Source organism: Gallus gallus, chromosome 24 (assembly GCF_016699485.2).
Source record: "Gallus gallus isolate bGalGal1 chromosome 24, bGalGal1.mat.broiler.GRCg7b, whole genome shotgun sequence".
NCBI classification, from domain to species: Eukaryota; Metazoa; Chordata; class Aves; order Galliformes; family Phasianidae; genus Gallus; species Gallus gallus.
The window spans coordinates 5,961,688-5,980,320 of NC_052555.1; positions in this window are offsets into that span (position 1 = coordinate 5,961,688).

Here is an 18,633-nt window from a genome sequence, read left to right on the forward strand (position 1 = left end):
CCTCAGGGAACCCATCAAACCTCTTTGCTGTGACCATACCAATGTTTCTTTCCCAGCCATTTGAACTGCAGCATTAAGAAGGCTGTTTAATTAAGGTTTCTGCCACTTAGATCAAGCAGAACACCACTCAGAGTACTGAGTAATAGGACCCCATTCTCCACAGCAGCTTTTTTCCTTCATAAAGGAAAACAAATGGCATTCATGCAACTCTCCAATCTGTTGTGTGTTTTCCAGCAGTGGTCTCTGATGCAAATTGCTGGAGTCTGAGCTGCTGCCCCTTCAGTGTAAGGAGCACAAAGAGGGGAGGGGATGAATGGGACATGCTACCAGGTGACCTCAGCACCACTGCTGCTGTGATGAATGCTTATTGGGTGAGCTGACCTCATAGTAATTCCATTTCTTCTTTTTGACTCTGGAGGAGTTACCTTCTCTTGGCTTTCATCTTCCTGGAAAGCAGTGGGTGTTTTCAGTATCTCGAATTCTTCAGGATAGCTCTATTTGTTGCCTCACTTGTAGCTGCTGCTTAATAGTGCTGGGACTTGCCCGTCTCCATCTGTTTTTGTTTCCATGTTTCATTTCAACTCCTTATGAAACGAAGAGCCAGTAAATCTAAGTTCATCAGACAATATTCATAATGAATTCACTTCTAAGCATCTTTGGGCTGTAATTTATTGCATTCACACCTCCCAAGAGATAATTTTTTTTCTACTCACACAAGAATACTATGGGTTTCAAAAGATGTTAGAGATGGATAGGTGGTGGTCAGGTTGGATAGTAGGAAGATATTTTTTCTCTTGAAGAGTGGTCGGGCAGTGGCACAGACTGCCCAGGGAGGTGGTGGAGTCACCATCCCTGGAGGTGTTCAGGAAACGTGGAGATGTGGCACTGAGGGATACGGTCAGTAGGCAACATTGGTGGTAGGTGGATGGTTGGGCTGGATGATCTTAGAGGTTTCTTCCAACCTGAATGATTCTGTGATTCTATGGATAGGATAACTGCAGTAATCCTTAGGAGAACTATCTGGCAAACCCTGGCTGAGCTGTGAACTCTCATCTGCAGCCCATTCTACACCTTGCACAGGGAACCTTTTTTTCAGTGTGCCCAGATTTCTTCAGTGCCATGATATTGTAACTGAAATATTGCTTCTTCCCATGCTCTAGCAAGCAAATCTTATTTGTGAAGAATTTCCCAGGTCACTGGAATTCAGCCCATGGGCTCCAGCTGGTCCTGACTTTTTTTTCCCCCCATTGATTTATTTGCAAACTTCAGTATCTCTTTAGTCCTTCTCAGAACAATGTAAGTGGGTCGATGAGAACTAAACTCTACAAACACCAGTGTCCTAATTAATGTTCAAAATTAAAGTGCTAATTGTGAAATGACATGTGATTCAGCTGTCTCCATTCAAAAGCCCTTTATCAGTGTGCTTGAGGCATGCTTTGCCTTTGTTACCAGACTGCAGAGGGGGATTGCAGGGAACCTATAAAACCCAGAGCTGCACAGTCAGCCCAAGGTGCTGGGACGGATCTTGGCCTACGAGGGGCTCTGAAACCCAAAGGCCACGCAGGGAACCACTCGCTGCTGGGCTACAGGACTCGGGAGTGGTGGGAGCAACACAACTGCTGTCAAGTACTGGAAGCAGACTTGGAAATTTATGGGCCTTTTGCTGGAGCAGCCCATTGAGCGGACTGCCACTGCTCCTTTCTTCTCACACCAGCCAGGCCTGGGGATTGTTCTTCCCAGTGACTCAACAAGTGCTTTGTATCATTTAATGCTTTCAGAGATAAATAATCCATGACATCATCTAACAAAGAAAGCAGTTGTCAAAAAAAATCAATTGTTCTTGGCACCCATTGTGAATGGAAAACCTTCGGTGTTGTATATTGGGCTACATTCACTGCTTTAGACATTTTTTGGCTGGTACTTGGTGCCAGAGGATTCCAGAGTGTGAGATAATTTCTTGGTGGTGTGTTAGTCAGGACATCAGAAAAACATCGGCTTCCCCATAACCACCCCACTGCTGCACAGTGCCATGTGTGACCCCACAGATCTGCTGCCCCTCTCTCTGCCAGTCCCTTGTTGGCCATCCTGGCTGCTCATGGCAGGGCCTTCTTGTGCTCCTTGCCATAAATCTGTCTCCACATGACTCCCCCTTGTTTGTCTCTAGACCTCTTTCATAGGCTTCTAGGGAATACAAAGAATAACATCAAGGTATTTAATATCGGCACAGACACAATAGCTCCGAGATCTGCTTGTGAGCCGAGATACCTCCTCAGCAAAGCCCTGTCTTTTGAGGTGTTCAATTAGTTTAGGATTTGGAAATCCAAAGTGCATGGGTCCTTTCCAGCAGCACCTTGCGCTGCCCCCCCAGTGTGCTGCTGTCCCTGCACAAAGGAGCTGAGCTGCGGGTTGCCCTGGTGCACAGTACCCCCTTCTATGTTGCACTTTCCAGGATCTCAGAGAGGCCCTCACTGTTCAGAAATCAGAAATAGTCCAAGTGCGTTTCACTAAAGAATGAGGATACTAACCTGGGATCAGCAGTATCTGCACAGGACGGAGGCAAACTCCTGCAGCCTCTCCTCAGCCCATCACTTATTCCTCCGGACAAAGCAGCAGCCGCTTCCTGGGAGCTTTGGCACAAGCTTGCCTTGTCCTGGCACTGCAGAACTTTGCTTACATTCATTAGTGCTGCACTGCATTTGCATAAGCAATGTCTCAACAAGCATGGCCCTTTATCGCTGTGATTCATGGAAATGACACAGTGGATGGCTGTGCTAACTTTGCCTTGAAATTAGGATGATTTATTCATTAGCAGGGTTTGTTATGAAGTCATTGCCATTGCTGTTGTCTCTGCATACAATTAGAAACAAGGGTGGTATGAGAGAGATACAGGGTAGGATGAAAGGCCCCTGGGGGGCCTCCCTTGGTCTGTAGCTCTTCAAAGTGTGCAAGTAGAGGTCAGGAGAAGAGCAGAGCATGGCTCAGATGCACCGTCACAACTTGAGGGCACAGTGCAGATCATTACGAATTCCTGTGCTGCCAGCTCTAATCGCATTAGTTGTGATGGATTCTGATGGCGTCCGTGCTGTAATTTCCATTGCCGTTCAGCATTAGTCCACTTAACGTCCACTTTCTGTGGAGTGTCTCCAAGCAATTAGTATTCCTTTCTCCTAGCAGAGGGGTCAGGGGTTGCAGTGTGCTGCTGAGGGGGACGGGCTGGCAGGAGAGGGAGGAGGACAGCATCTCCCTCTGCAGAGGAAGAAGATGAGCACAAGATGGCTTGCTGGAGGTGGTGCATCCCAAATTGCTCAGATGAAATCCAGGCTCCATCTTCCAGCTTCCCTTAAAGACTGCTCTGGGAGAAAACTCTCAACAATGTGCTGCAGGGGTCTGCAGCTAAAATTCCTCCTTCCCTCTGTGCATATACTCTGAATTCACACTGTGTCCCTTTGGAATGTGGCACCCATCTGGGATCACAGAATTACAGAATCATAGAATTGTAGGGATTGGAAGAGACCCCTGGAGACCATCGAGTCCAATCCCCTGCTAAGACAGTACCCTACAGCAAGATGCAGAGGTGGATGCTCAAGTGGGTCTTGAGTATCTCCAAAGGAGACTCCTCCACCTCTCTGGGCAGCCCGTTCCAGTGTTCTGTCACTCCCACAGTAAAGAAATTCCTCCTTGTGTTCATATGGACCTCCCTGTGTTCCAGTTTCTGCCTGTTGCCCCGTGTCCTACTACTACACACCACCAAAAGGAGCCCAGCCCCAACAACTTGACTCCCTTCAGATATCTACAAACAGTGCTGAGATGCCCTCTCAGCCCTCTCTTCTCCAGACTGAACAGCCCCAGGACTCTCAGCCTTCCCTCATATGGGAGATGCTCCAGGCCCTTCATCATCCTTGTGGCTCTCTGCTGCACTCTTTCTAGGAGATCTCTGTCTTCTTTGAACTGGGGAGCCCAGAACTGGACACAGTGCTCCAGATGTGGCCTCAAAGGGGCAGAGCAGAGGGGGAGGATCACCTTCCTCGACCTGCTGGCCATGCTCTGTGCACTGCACCCCAGGGTACCATTGGCCCTCTTGGCCACCAGGGCACACTGCTGCTCATGGCCAACCTGTTGGCCACCAGGACTCCCAGGTCCTTCTCTGCAGAGCTCCTCTTCAGTAGGTCAGCCCCCAGTCTGTTCTGATGCATGCAGTTATTCCTCCTCAGGTGCAAGACTCCACACTTGCCCTAGCTGAACCTCATCAGGTAACTCCCTACCCAACCCTCCAGTCTGCCCAGGCCTTGGTGAATGGCAGCACAGACCTCTGCTATGTCAGCCGCTTCTCCCAGCTTTGTAACATCATCAAACTTGCTGAGAGTGCACTCTATCGCATCAACCAGACCACTGATGGAGATGTTGAGTAAGATTGGATGCAGCATCGAGCCCAGACACTGGAGATACACATCGTGATCTGCGCTTCAACTCCCAGGGCAGAAGCAGGAGGGGTCAAGCACCCACCACCTCCTGTGGACCTGTGCCAGAGCACACTGTGACTGCATCACAGCAATGAGGGCTCACACCAGGCCTGCACTTACACAGGGACAAAGCCATCAGAACGCAGCCTGACCTCATTGTGCATCAGATCACGTTGTTCCTCTCCTGTGGTATGGCTACGAGAAAGTGGCTTATGCAATGGGAAATCAATAGAGCTTGTCAGAACTGGAGTGCTGGTTGGTAGGAAATCCAAATATTTTCAACTTAATTGGTTTGCAAGTTTTTTTTTTTTTTTCTTCACTGATGTCCTGAATTAGCACATCAACATTTCCTAAGAATTTGTCCCATAATTTCTTACAAATCAGGAAAACTTTTAGCTTGGGACCACTGAAAATGGTTTTGCTTAAAAGGTATTAAAATAGCAATAAAAACTTGATATGAAATACAGGAAGTGTTGCCTTATAGCATGCAGCACAAATCCCACCATTATGGAAATACGATCAGGAGAATGTCGAGGTTCACCTTGACTTTTCCCCATTGCAAGCTTCATTTCCATATTTCCTGTGAAATATTTTGCATTTGATACTGAAGTGGCACTTTGCAAGTGAACAGCATCAGACAGCCCTGCAGAACAAAGGCTCGTGTGCCCACTCCATCCCTAGCAGTGCTTCTCCAGAGTTTCTACACCTGAGATCCCTTTTGCAGTGCAGATATTGGGCAGGGGCCAGACGGTTCTGCAGAGATGGTTTAATCATGGAATCACAGAATCATAGAACACCTCAGGTTGGAGAGGACCTCAAAGCCCACCCAGTGCCACCCCCGGTCATGGGCAGGGCTGCCCCCCACCAGCTCAGGCTGCCCAGGGCCCCATCCCACCTGGCCTTGAGTGCCTGCAGGGATGGGGCACCCACAGCTCTCTGGGCAGCAGTGCCAGCGCCTCACCGCCCTCTGAGGAAAGGATTGCTTCCTCACATCTTACCTACATCTCCACTCTCGTAATTTAAAGCCATTCCCCCTGGAATGTCCCTCTGCATGGCGTCCCTTCCTTCTGTTGTGTCCACTGCACCACTCAGCTCGGTGTCATCAGCAAACTGCTGAGGGTGCACTCCATCCCACCATCTGTGTCACTGATAGAGATGCTGAAGAGCTCCGGTCCCAGGATGGACCCCTGGGGGACACCACTCATCACCGGCCTCCACCTGGACATGGAGCCATTGACAACAGCCCTCTGGCTGCGACCATCCAACCAATTTGAATCATAGAATCCTTAGAGTTGGAAGAAGCCTTTGAAGTTCATCTAGTCCAACTCCCAGCCTCCAATTTGGAGATAAGGATGTGGTGCAGGACTGTGTCAAAGGCACAACTCCAGGTAGATGACATCAGTTGCACTTCCTTTGCCCACCAAATGCTGTCACTCCATCACAGAAGGCCACCGGATGGTTCAGGCACGCTCTGCCCTTGGTGAAGCTGTGCTGGCTGTCTCGGATCACCCCTTCATCTCAGTGTGCCTTAACATCTCTTCCAGGAGGATCCACTCCATGATCTTTCCAGGCACAGATGTGAAGCTCACCAGCCTGTAGTTCCCAGGTCTTCCTTTCTCTCTGTTAAAAATGGCAGTGATGTTTCCCTTTTTTATCATCACCGGGGACTTCGCCTGACAGCCACAAAGACTTCGCCTGACAGCCACAATCCGTAAGAGGCTTTCTGGCAGAGTGACAGACAAGAGTAAAACATTTCTTTCTCATTCAGAGCAGAGTTTTACAAGATGCTTAAAAATATTTTGTGCTCAGCATGCTCCCTGGCAGGGGGTCAGCAGCTGGCCGGGCTCTGGCAGCAGCTTTCCCTGTGCCTGGAAAAAACATTTTGTTCCCGGTGAACTCTGCTCATACTTAATGCCACTCTGTGTTGTAGCAGAAACAAGCAGTGTTTCCAGGCATCTGTCTGATGACGTTGCCAGCAGGTATTGCAAATATTTCAGACACGAAGCAACAACACAAGGAACAAGGTTACCTAACATTGCCATTGAACCATATGGAAACAAACACAACAGTTGAAATTGGTTTGCAATCCACAGAACATCAAACTAATCAATGTCACTTGAATGCAACTGAACTGCAGGAGTCCCTTTGCCATGCTGGGTTTGTGTACAGCATGATATTGGAAATTGATCTTGGTTCTTCTAGCAAGTATGTTTTAATTGAATGGATTTTGTTGTACATCCCTCACCTAATATGAGAGAATTGGGTGCCACTGCTGCTGAGCTGCAGGGCAGAGGGGAGGAAGGGCTGAAGGGCTTCTGTCATTGACTGGGGCAGCTGCAAGGTGGGGAATGGGGGAATGGGACAACGGAGCAGCAGAGCCTTGAGGTGTGCCAGGGGGTTGGCAGAATAATTACAACCATAAAGCACAAATCTTCCTTGTTGTGTAACCACGCATGGCTTCCTAACAGGTTCCTTTAATACCACTCTTCTGAAAATAACATATTAATCTGCCCAGGCTACAACAGGCAGGGGATGGGACCAGGAGACTAATGAAAAAAAGTTGTTGTTTTTGTTTTTTTGTTTGTTTCAAAAAATCATTGGGATCAGGTATCTGAATGGATGTGTACTGTTCCCATAGCAACACATTGCAAAACAGGGAGGAAGCGAAGGGAAAGTAATTGAAATTCTGGCTTTGGCATCAAAGAAAATATCAAGATAAAAGCTATGCCAAAAAAAAAAAATGGGGACAAAGGCAGAGAAAATGGGGCAGAAAAACTGGAAGAACAAGGAAAACAATGGCCTCTCCCTTTCTCTGATGAACTTAGAGCCTTTGGGTTGAGAAAAGCACTGATAGTGGAATCGCAGCCCATTGGCCATTATTCCTATTTCCAGTATCACTGAAATCGGGGCCTTCTGCTCTTCAGCCTGTGCACAAAGCTGGGTCGTTCCTTGGGACTGCAAGGAATGAACACCATTCTCACTGTATAAATGAAGTGACAGAGGTGCTTTATTCAGAAGTATTGAGTCTCAGGGGGACTCTGCAGCAGATCTAGGGACCAACCCCCACATTTCACAGCTCCAGCCCAAGGCTCTCCCGGACACTTTCTTCAGGTGTGTTGTTCAGGTGTGCGATTGGGCCCATTGCAATGTAATGGCTGTGGTGCACAAAGTGAAGCCTCATTTCTTCTTGCTCAGAGCATATGTTCCATTGTTACGATTTCCTTTTGAAGGGATTTAATTCCTTGTTTCTTTTCAAAATTCAACAAAGCGTTTGGAAAAACAAAACTTCCACACCTAATCTTCCTTCAAACGAACACCTTGCCTCTCTTCTGCTCAGAAGAAAGAACTATTTTATTCTTCGATTTCTATGAATTCAGCATGACTAAACCCAAAGAAAGCTGCCAATAAAAAAAAAATGTCATTTTTCAGGTCTGCTTATGGCTTTTTCCTGGCAATTTTGCACTGCCACTGGCTGAGTTAGATTAAAGTAGACGCTAAGGATATTGTTTTCTGAGCAGTGACAGTGGAAAGGGGGCACAAGTAAGACAACACCTCTCTACAGCCCTTCCCTCAACCCTTCCCATCCTGATCAGACCCCCAAGGGAAGCCTGCATCAGTGGGAGTGCTCCATAGACTATAATTTAAAATCTATTAACTCTGAACATCAGTGCAGCACATAAACGTAACTGGCTCTTGCAGTACTGCAGTAAGTTCCTGTCCCTGGTTATTCCTATAAATCACCCCAGATAGACTAGGACTGGATCAATGGGAAAAAATTATACCACAACATTAGATTTCATCATACACGACTTGAACTATTACTTTTCTGTCTTGTGGTATGAAGAATCATGAAAATTAATAGTCTCTCTGTGCCCAAACGAAGTGTTTATGGGGCAGTATTACCTACCCTCTATTTCTTGCTTAAAACCATCCATTAATTTCTTTGCACTTATAACCGGTCAATCGTTACTTAAAATTGCTATTGTACCAAAATACCGAAACTTAATGAGTCTTTTTTTGTTGTCTTATGGTTTCCCTCTCCAGAAACCATAATGTCCTCCACATACGTTATGCCCCACTGAGCTTTGTCCAACGCACACAGCTGGATCCTGGCTGGTACTTGGGATTGCACTCCTTACAGACCCGTCACACTACAGCGTGCAAGTTAAGGTCTCAAGCTGGGATTGCACATTGCAAATAGTTGTGTTTCACAAAGTGCCTTTGACAAAGTATGCCAAGTCAGTGGGCACTCAGAGCCTTGCAAAAGTGAAGCCAGATGTCCTGTGTTTGTTCTGTGGTCTCCCTGCTCACGTGCTGCTTGGCACGCTCCCAATCAACCCACCTGTGCAATCACATGAGTGAAGTACTTTATGCAGGCACTGTTTCACCTTGGAGGATTTTTTAATATTTTGTATTAAAACCAAATCCATGTGTGTGCGGCTGGGCCAGGAGAGCAGTGTGTTTCTGTGGGACAGGCTGCTCCAGGCTGGAGATGGTGTGACTCCTCCAGTGCCTCCAGTGTGACAGAAGTGTCATATTGTTTTAAGCTGCAGCCTGAAAATTACTGATGCGTGCAAGTAAAGAGAGATTAATGCTTAGCTGGTTAAACCTGTGCAATTAGAAGTGTCTGCTTCCAGCATGCAGCCGGACTGTGGAGTTTGGTGCCGGGCACGGATCCTGAAGAAGGAAACTCCTTGACTCTGGCATTCTTATGAGGAACATTATGCACATACCTGTTCTTTAGGTACCCAGACCTCTGTCCTAATCTCTCCAGTTCCCAGCTGCCAGATGTTGCAACAGTATTCTCCTGGAGAAGCTGCAGCCCATGGCCTGGACAGGTGTACTCTTTGCTGGCTAAAGACTGGTTGGAGGGCCGGACCCAGAGAGTGGTGGTGAATGGAGTTGCATCCAGCTGGTGACCCATCACCTGTGGTGTTCCCCAGGGGTTGGTATCGGGGCCCATGCTGTTCCATTCCTTTACTGATGATCTGGATGAGGGCACTGAGTTCACCCTTGGCACATCTGCAGATAACACCAAGTTGGGGGGAAGTGTTCATTTGCCTGTGGGTAGGCAGGTTCAGTCTGGAGAAGAGGAGGCTCAGGGGAGACCTCATTGCTCTCTACAGCTCCCTGACAGGAGGTTGTGGTGAGGTGGGGCTGAGACCAGCCACGGCCTCAGGTTGCACCGAGAGAGGTTCAGGTTGAATATTAGGAAAAACTTATTGGAAAGAGTGGTTAGGTGCTGGCACAGACTGCTCAGGGGGGTGGAAGTGTCCCTGGAAGTGTTCCAGAACCATGGAGATGTGGCACTGAGGGACACGGTCAGTGGGCAACATTGGTGGGAGGTGGATGGTTGAACTGGGTGATCTTAGAGGTCTTTTCCAACCTGAATGATTCTGTGATTCTTTGTATCTTGGAAGACCCAAGGAGAAATTGGTTCATGTCCATGGCACAGTCCGTGCTGTGAGATGGAGAGGAAAATGTCTGTGTTTGCAGAGGGCAGGCAGGAAGCTGACTGCTGTAATGAAGTCACCTCCAGGCCAGGGGGAAGCAGGCAGGTGGGTTCCTCTTCCATTTCCTTGGAAATGGCGGAAATCACAAGTTTCACATTCTGAAGTATTACACTAAAGGAACAAAAGTGCTTCAAAAATCCGGTGTGGAAGTCTAGGCTTTCACATTTTTTTTCAGGTGATTTTGGTATTGAAAATAATCAATTTCGTTTTCAAACAACCCCCCCCCCCCCCAGAGTGCTGTGAAAACATCACCATGGGAAGTTTTGACACTAAAGCACTTTGCCTCAGTTGTGTACATATGAAATGTAAATGTTGTCAGAATTGACACATATTTCCCAAACACATCAATTTAAAACACAGAAGCTTTTGTTAGAGTACTTGGTAAAGAAAAAAAAACACATTACAACTAAACAAATAAAGCAAAAAACCAACAGCCTCTTCACTCAGCCCACGTCAGGAAGAAGAGCGCCCATGGACAGGGCTGCAGGAGCTGTGCCACACTGAGAAAATTCCTGTGCAACCCAGAGGAGCACGTGCAGCTGCTGGAGCAGCCCCACGCCATTACCCAGCCCCCTGCTGATGTTCAAACCTGATCGATCTGCAGCTAATGGCAACCCCAACGCAGAGCACTGAAAAATCAATTGAAGGCTATGTGACAAAATGGAAAATCCTGTTGTGCATTCAACATATCGCCTGTGGGAGAAGATTACCCCAGCTCTGGGACCTCAGTCCCAGCAAGCACAGAGGCACACCTCTGCTCAACATTCCACCCTGCACAGCCTCACCTGGACGGAGTGCACAGCAGTGCTGCGACAAGGAGTGGTGTTACCCAGGGGATGGTACTGGGGCCCTTCATATTTAATACCTTTATTGATGATCTGGATGAGGGCATTGAGTGCAACCTCAGTAAGTTTGCAGGCCCTACAGAGGGACCTGGACAGGCTGATGGCTGGGCTGAGGCCAATGGGATGGAGTGCAACAAGACCGAGTGCCGGGTCCTGCACTTGGGCCACAACAACCCCACGCAGCGCTGCAGGCTTGGGGCAGAGCGGCTGGAAGGCTGTGCGGAGGGAAAGGACCTGCGGGTGTCGGTTGGCGCTGGGCTGAACGTGAGCCAGCAGTGTGCCCAGGTGGCCAAGAAGGCCAACGGCATCCTGGTTGTGTCAGCAGCAGTGCAGCCAGCAGGAGCAGGAGGTGACTGTCCCCTGCACTCAGCTCTGCTGAGGCCGCACCTCAGTGCTGCGCTCAGCGTTGGGCCCTCACTACAATACAGCCGTGGAGGCCCTGGAGCGTGTGCAGAGAAGGGAACGGAGCTGTGAGGGGTCTGGAGCTCAGTGGGGTGCGATGGGGAGCAGCTGAGGGAGCTGGGATTGTTCAGTCTGCAGAAGAGGAGCTCAGGGGAGACCTCATTGCTCTCTACAACTCCCTGACAGGAGGCTGTGGTGAGGTGGAGTAACAGCAATAAGATGAGGGGGAATGGCCTCACATTGCTCCAAAGGAGGTTCAGGTTGGACATTAAGAAAAACAACTTCTCCACAGGAGTGATCAGGCACAGGTGCAGGCTGCCCAAGGAGGTGATGGAGTCACTCTCCCTAGAAGCATTCAAGAATCATGGAGATGTGGCACTGGGGGACATGGTTTAGTAGGCAACTCTGGTGGTAGGTGGATGGTTGGACTGGATGATCTTAGAGGTCTTTTCCAACCTTAATGATTCTGTGATTCTATGGCTCTGAGAAGTGCCATTAGAACATCACTGTGCCACCTGCCCAGCCCAGGCCATGCAGTGCTGCCATGCTGCAGGTACTCCTGTGCTGCACGTTTGTTCTGACCAGCAGTGCTGCTGGCAAACACCAGACCACGAGTGAAGCAGAGCCTGCCTTGTTACAGCCTAACGCATACTTCTTGTTTCACATCTCTCACATTCTGTGTCCAGAGCAGCTCAATGACTGTGCATGGGAGCACTTTACATATGGGTGCACAGGGAGCATTACCTGTTCCAAGTTGCATCGGATGATCTTTCATCTGTTTGTACAGCTTTCAATTTCTGAAAGAAGAAAATGGAAAACTAATGATATCTCTATGAATATCAATGACAGCATTTCCTGAGATGGCTCACAGAGCAGGAGTCGCACAAGGGATATTAGCGTGAGCTCAGCACCTTTGAATGTAGCTGCTTAATTTGTGGATTGGGGCAGGCTCAATCTGGAACATGAGCAGCATGAGCTCATGTCTGCTTGCTAAACAGCGTGTAAATGCTCATGGTATATTTAGAAGCTCGGTACAGTTTGACAACTTTGACCTGAAATAGCCCCTCATCTGAGCCTGTGACTCCCCATAGATTTTTACTGTGGCTTCTCATTACTGCTGCAATGACATAAGAGTGGAGCCAAGTGCATTTTGCTGCATGAAGCCGGACCAACACAGAGCCCATGCCCGGAGTACCGCATGTCTTTTGGGGAGATCAGTGCTGCAAATCCTGTTCTGTAAAGGGACAGAGCTGACATCAAGGTTTTATGCTAAACTTGATGCGACCTTCTGCTTCATCTCCTTGCTTTCCCACCCACTCTTTCCTCCTCCTTATGTCACATTTGTTTTACATTTAGTTGTTGCAGAAATTTCAGGTTTTGCAAATGTAATAACCATTTTCCCTCTAGAATACTGAGTTTCTCTTGGCAACTGTCTCCTTTCTTGGATTCAAAAATGTATTTTCTTGACCTCCAAATAGGGAAAAGAGAGCAGCTGTAATGCAGATGAGATGTGTTCTACATGGCCTGGGCTTCTCTTCCAAGTTCTGGAAGCTAAAAACTAACTCTCTCTCTTTTTCTCTTTTCTAAACAGGAGGAGTTGAGAAATATATCACACGATGAACCCCAGGAGCCAGCCCTGTCACACCTCGCGCTGTGTGTCACCTGGCACTGCTCCTCTCAGACTGTGCAGCACTTGCTGCCATCCCAGCACAGCAGAAAAGCACGGTGCATCCTTCAGCCACCTTTGGCCATGCCTTTGGCCATGCTCTGCCTGCCATGGGTTTGCAGAGAGGATGCAAAGTAAACACGCAGCTCATCGCAACAGGAGCTGAGAGAGGCAGAGGTGGAGACTGTGCAGTGCAGAGGAATGAGTGTTGCACTGCTGTTTTTTAAAATGATGGGCTAGTTCATGGATTTCCAATCTTCTAGCTTCCCTGGACAGCATATATGTAGGTTGCTCCAAAAGTAATGCCTCCTATTTATTTCCATGGAAAATGCATTGTATGCAAAGTGCCCAGCAACTCCGCTTGATAGAGAAAATTCTCTGCTACAAAATCCAACTTTTCAACATAGTCACATTGGGCCAACAGCCCAACGGATGTCAACGAGGAGAGACTCGGGCACTACAGGATGAGCAAAGAGAGCGAATGCTGCATCCCATCCCAGACTGGATTCACCATGACGTGTCTGCATGGCTGACAAAAGTCATCCCCAGAGCAGAATTACAGTGACGGGAGGCTGATGACTCATTCTTTAAAATCCCAAGCTGTGTAAATTCACCAAACATCCTGGTGTTTCATGACCTTTAATAGTACTGTCATTCTCTGACAGCCTAACATGCAATGAGGTTATTATATCTTAAGTCTGCTTCATTATACTGTGTATTATCAAAAAGAACCAGAGAACACCAGTAGGCAGTATAAATAGTTAGGATTGCTTTACAGGGCCACACATATTTTTAATGTCTTGCTTGATTTTTCCACAACAGAATAGGCTCAGACATGTCCCAAAACAAAGAAGAATCTGACTCCATCCTCTTTGCATCCTCCCTAAGACTTCCTTTCCTCTCTGTCCTCCCTGAACCTCCCTGAAAATGAGCCCAACATGCCCTGATGCTGGTGTGCAAGTGCAAGTATGCACTGATGTATGCTGCCTTCATGGCATTAATCCAAGGAGAGTTTTATCTGTAAGTTGGATAGCAGTGTCACACTAAATGCAAAATGTGGATTTCCTTTCAGTATCTAAAGGGGCTGTGAGAAGGAAGGGGACAGACTCTATACTGGGGTCTGTGTTATAAGAGAAGGGGAAATGGCTCCAGACTGCAAGAGGGGAGACTGAGCCTGGAGATAAGGAAGAAGGTTTGGCACTGAGGGCGGTGAGGCAGTGGCACAGGTTGCCCAGAGAGGCGGTGGTGCCCCGTCCCTGCAGACAGCCAAGGTCAGGCTGGACGGGGCTCTGAGCACTGCTGGAGCTGTGGCTGTCCCTGTGCACTGCAGGGAGTGGCACCAGGCGGCCTTTGGGGGTCCCTTCCAACTCAAACCATTCTATGACTGAAAAAGCGCAGTCGTGATTTACACTTTTATAGCTCCTTTGATACAACAGCCATGAAGTTGTTGAGACATTAATGTGAATACAGGTGGATGGAAGCCAGAGTTCCCTATTCCATGGCAATTCTGAAATGTTAAAATACTCATTCCATCTGGAAACGAATACTTGCTATTTGGGGAATTTCCTGTTGAACTGGAGCTTTTCACTTGCAGAACTCAATGTGACACCTGGCTTTGCTTTACTTTTCTTTTTGTTTTGATTTTCTCTCCCTGTTTTAAAGTAAAGTGCACTGATGAGGCACAGGTTTATTTTCAGAGCTACTGAAAAAAATTCTGGGGATACTGAGAATCTCATAATTTGGTATGACTTTGGCCTTAACTCCTGGAGTTTCCAGGCTCCCAGCACAGGAAACAAGGTCAACTTTCCTTCCAGCACTGCTTCATTTATATAGTTTAATGAAAGTGAAACAACTCTCCAAAATAGTTAAAAAAGGGAAATTCTGATGGAGCAAAGAGATGTTCTGATGCGCTCTGTTGCAAAGCTGCTCCCAAGTGGAAGTTTGAGCAGGGTTTGAGCAGGGTCCTCTTGGTCTTATTCGGATGAACTCCAAAAACAGAACCCAAATGGGGAGATAGGAGCCAAGCAGAGATGACAGTCAGAAACCTCGTGCTCATGCCACTAGTGGACCTTCTGCATCTCCCTTTTGTACAGAGAAAACAAGGGTCTCCATTGCTTTCTGTCAGGCACCAAATATTTGCCACGGAGACAGCAGCAAATGGAAAGGTTGCTGGACATCACTCAGAATGAAGTAATCATTTGTTTACATGCAGCTCTAAATGCTAACAGAAGTCGGGCATCTTATAGTATTGTTCCTCTTGTGCCTTTTTCCTCCCCTCTCACCACTCCTTCACGGTCCCCTTTAACTGTACATCTCCCACAGCCCAAAGCTGCTTTAAGACAGTTTTTTAAAGTTCAGCATAAATGATTTAAAAATAAAACCCTTCCAAATGCACATCTAAATCAAAATCCCACTCCCTCAGATGCCTGAAGGATGCCTTTCCCTCCACATAGTTACTGTTGCTGAAAGGTCCAGAAAGCTGTGCTATTTCTACTCCAGCAGCCTCTCTACTTGCCATGGAGATGAGCAAACACCTATTCAAAGGGCTCATTATCCTCCCACTGTTTGACAAGACCTTCTCCTCTGATGGAAACATCTGGCCCAGAAGAAAGGGTGGTTTTGTGGGAATGGCACCAGGAGGGGAATGGGAGACCTGGGTTCAGCTGCTAGCCATGGGATTTCTGCATGGCATTGGAACAGCTGCTCTGCTTCTCCAGCCTTCTTCCTACTTAGCAAAGCTGGGCTGTGAACCCCCTCCTCTCATCCCTTCCTTTGCCTTTGTGGATGGCCATTGTGTCCAAAGGGCAGGTAAAGCTGGCTGCTGCGATGAGGCTCTGGTAGAGCACCAGGACTGGAAAATGAAGAATGAAAATAAGGAAGAGATGAACAGGAGCCCAGGGCAGAGCAGAGGGAGCAGCTCCGAGGTCTGTGAGCAGATCCCATCTGGAGTGGCAGCACTCCATCCGAGCTCTGCAGCATGCACGCACTCAGCATTTACTTTCCCCATAGATGTTTGCTGACTCTCCTTCAATCCATGGGAATGGTTAACCTTTATGTAAATACAATTAACCACATTTAGAAGCAAAACAGAGTGTTACAGTAAAGGTGAGGCAGGAGCAGTGAAGGCAGAAAGCCACTCACCCCCTGTGGGTTTGCTCCCTGTCGGAGCAGGGGTTGCTTATTGAGACCTGGTGAACCTGGTGGTTCAATGGCCATCCCTGTGTACTTTGGGAAAGGACAACTTCTCCTCACCCTGCATGAGCACCTCTGAGCTGCCCTGCCCTATCTCTGCCAGCACCTTTATCAAGAATTCTCAGCACTTGCTGCTGGCATCTGTATCCAGCATGTTACTCAAATTGTGCTGCCTGTTCTTGTTTAAAAATAGTCAGTAAGGAACAAACAAGGATGCTGCAGATGTGGTTTGGCCATTCCCTCACCTCTGCAGGTGTAACCAGGAGTTTTTCATACAGCTCACAGGAGCATGCTGCAGGAAGAGTCCTTTAGAGCATCCGCACTCCATGCTATGGTGTATAGAACCGCCTGCTTAAAGATAAAATTTTTTCCTCAAATACCTTGAAATCACTTCTCTTTGTATTCCTTTACAAATGGTATTTAACTACAAACTTGATTTTAGGGTATTTAGCCCAGCTTCAGAGGAGTAAACACAGAATAGCTATGAAATCCAAGATTCTCAAACACCAAGGTGCCTTAATGCTAATAAAACCCTCTAAAACTTCTCATTTTGATGTACCATAATAAAAGCAAGTCTTGCTGTTCTGATTCAGATGCTACGGTGTTGCATCCTATAGCTTCATCAAGTGGGAGTGAGAAAACATTGAGCCTGAGCAGGAACTCTTGAATCTGATCTCGAGTTAGCAAGGAGTGAATTGTTTTGGTGATAACATGCAGTGATTCGGAATGAACTTGCATGGCAGTCTGCAGTAAAAGTCTTGGGTTTTATTTGTGTCTTGTTGTCCTGAGATGGGAAGTAAAATTACAAGCAGAAGCTGGGAGAAAAAAAAAAATGGACTTCAATATCAAAGCTCATCTAATGTGATCTAAGCCTCGAGAACCCCAAAGCAATGGAGAAGCATTACCCCTCACAAATCATCTGATACTTGGTGCTTAACCCCTTGCCTCCCAGGGGAGCTCCTCGGAGCAGAGCCAGAGCTGCGTAATTTGAGGACTGGGATGGGATTATCCCCAGAATGTGTCCAGCTGCAGGAGCTGCAGCAGCTTCTGGGAGTTTTCTGATTGCTAACCAAAGGGTCTGAGGGAAATACAGTAAAGTATCCTCATTGTTCTGACTGGGGAGGCAGGCAAAAACCAGTTCTGATCTGCGACAGTGAATGGTCCTGCACCACAGCCTTATCTCCAAATTGGAGAGAGATGGATTTGAAAGTTGGACTGTATGCTGGATAAGGAATTGGTTGGATGGTCACAGCCAGAGGGCTGTTGTCAATGGCTCCATGTCCAGGTGGAGGCCGGTGATGAGTGGTGTCCCCCAGGGGTCCATCGTGGGACCGGAGCTCTTCAGCATCTCTATCAGTGACACAGATGGTGGGATGGAGTGCACCCTCAGCAGTTTGCTGATGACACCGAGCTGAGTGGTGCAGTGGACACACCAGAAGGAAGGGATGCCATGAAGAGGGACATTCCAGGGGGAATGGCTTTAAATTACGAGAGTGGAGATGTAGGTAAGATGTGAGGAAGCAACCCTTTTGGCAGAGGGCGGTGAGGCGCTGGCACTGTTGCCCAGAGAGCTGTGGGTGCCCCATCCCTGCAGGCACTCAAGGCCAGGTGGGATGGGGCCCTGGGCAGCCTGAGCTGGTGGGGGCAGCCCTGCCCATGGCCAGGGGTGGCACTGGGTGAGCTATGAGGTCCTCTCCAACCCAAGCCCTTCTATGATTCTGCATGTCTATCAAGCATCAGAGGCACATAACTGCACTCTTCCAAGGGGAAAAAAAAATACAACAACAAAAAAACCCCCACAAAACTGCATAAAACCTCTTGGAGCAGTGTGCTCATTTCCACAATTTACAGTCAGCTGTCTCCCGTGCCATCATCGAATGGGAGAACAGTTGGCATCCTACAGTCCTGCTGCTGGGGTTTGCCAGGCAAAACGCTGCTGAGCTCTGTAGTCACACGGGTTTCTCTCTGCTCCCTTGCCCTCCTATTGACTATGTGCTGCAGGAGAGCTCCCTCAGCTCCAGAGAGAAGCGTGCTCACACACGTGCAACAAATGCTGGTTGAGAGCTGTGATTTGTTGGGGGCAGTTTGTTGCTGGCTTGCTTTCATCCTGCACTTGTGCAGTTCAAAGACCAACACTGCTTTTAGCCCTGGATGTGTATCATTCTTTCCTTCTGTTCATTGCTGAAAGCTTTTAATTCCTGAAGTGAAGAACTTGCAGATACACTTACTTTACATTTGGCATTACTGCATGGAAAATTAAGAGCAAAGCTCTGAAGTGGGGTGTACAAGCAGTGACTGCCTTGCTCTGCTGGCAGCTGCAGAATTACAACCGCAGCTGCTCCAAAATACCCGCAGAAAAAAAAAAAAACATCCTATTTTTTTTGGCATGACATTTTCCTTATTTTTAGAGAAATCTGGGAGTGTGTTTCTGTGTGTGTGAGTGGAAGCTCCAGGTTGTCAGCAGCTCTCACCAAAAGGAGATGCGCAGCACTGCCTGTGTTCTCATGGCCGATAACAGCATCGCCCTCTGTTCATTCCCCACCTACGTGTGTTTG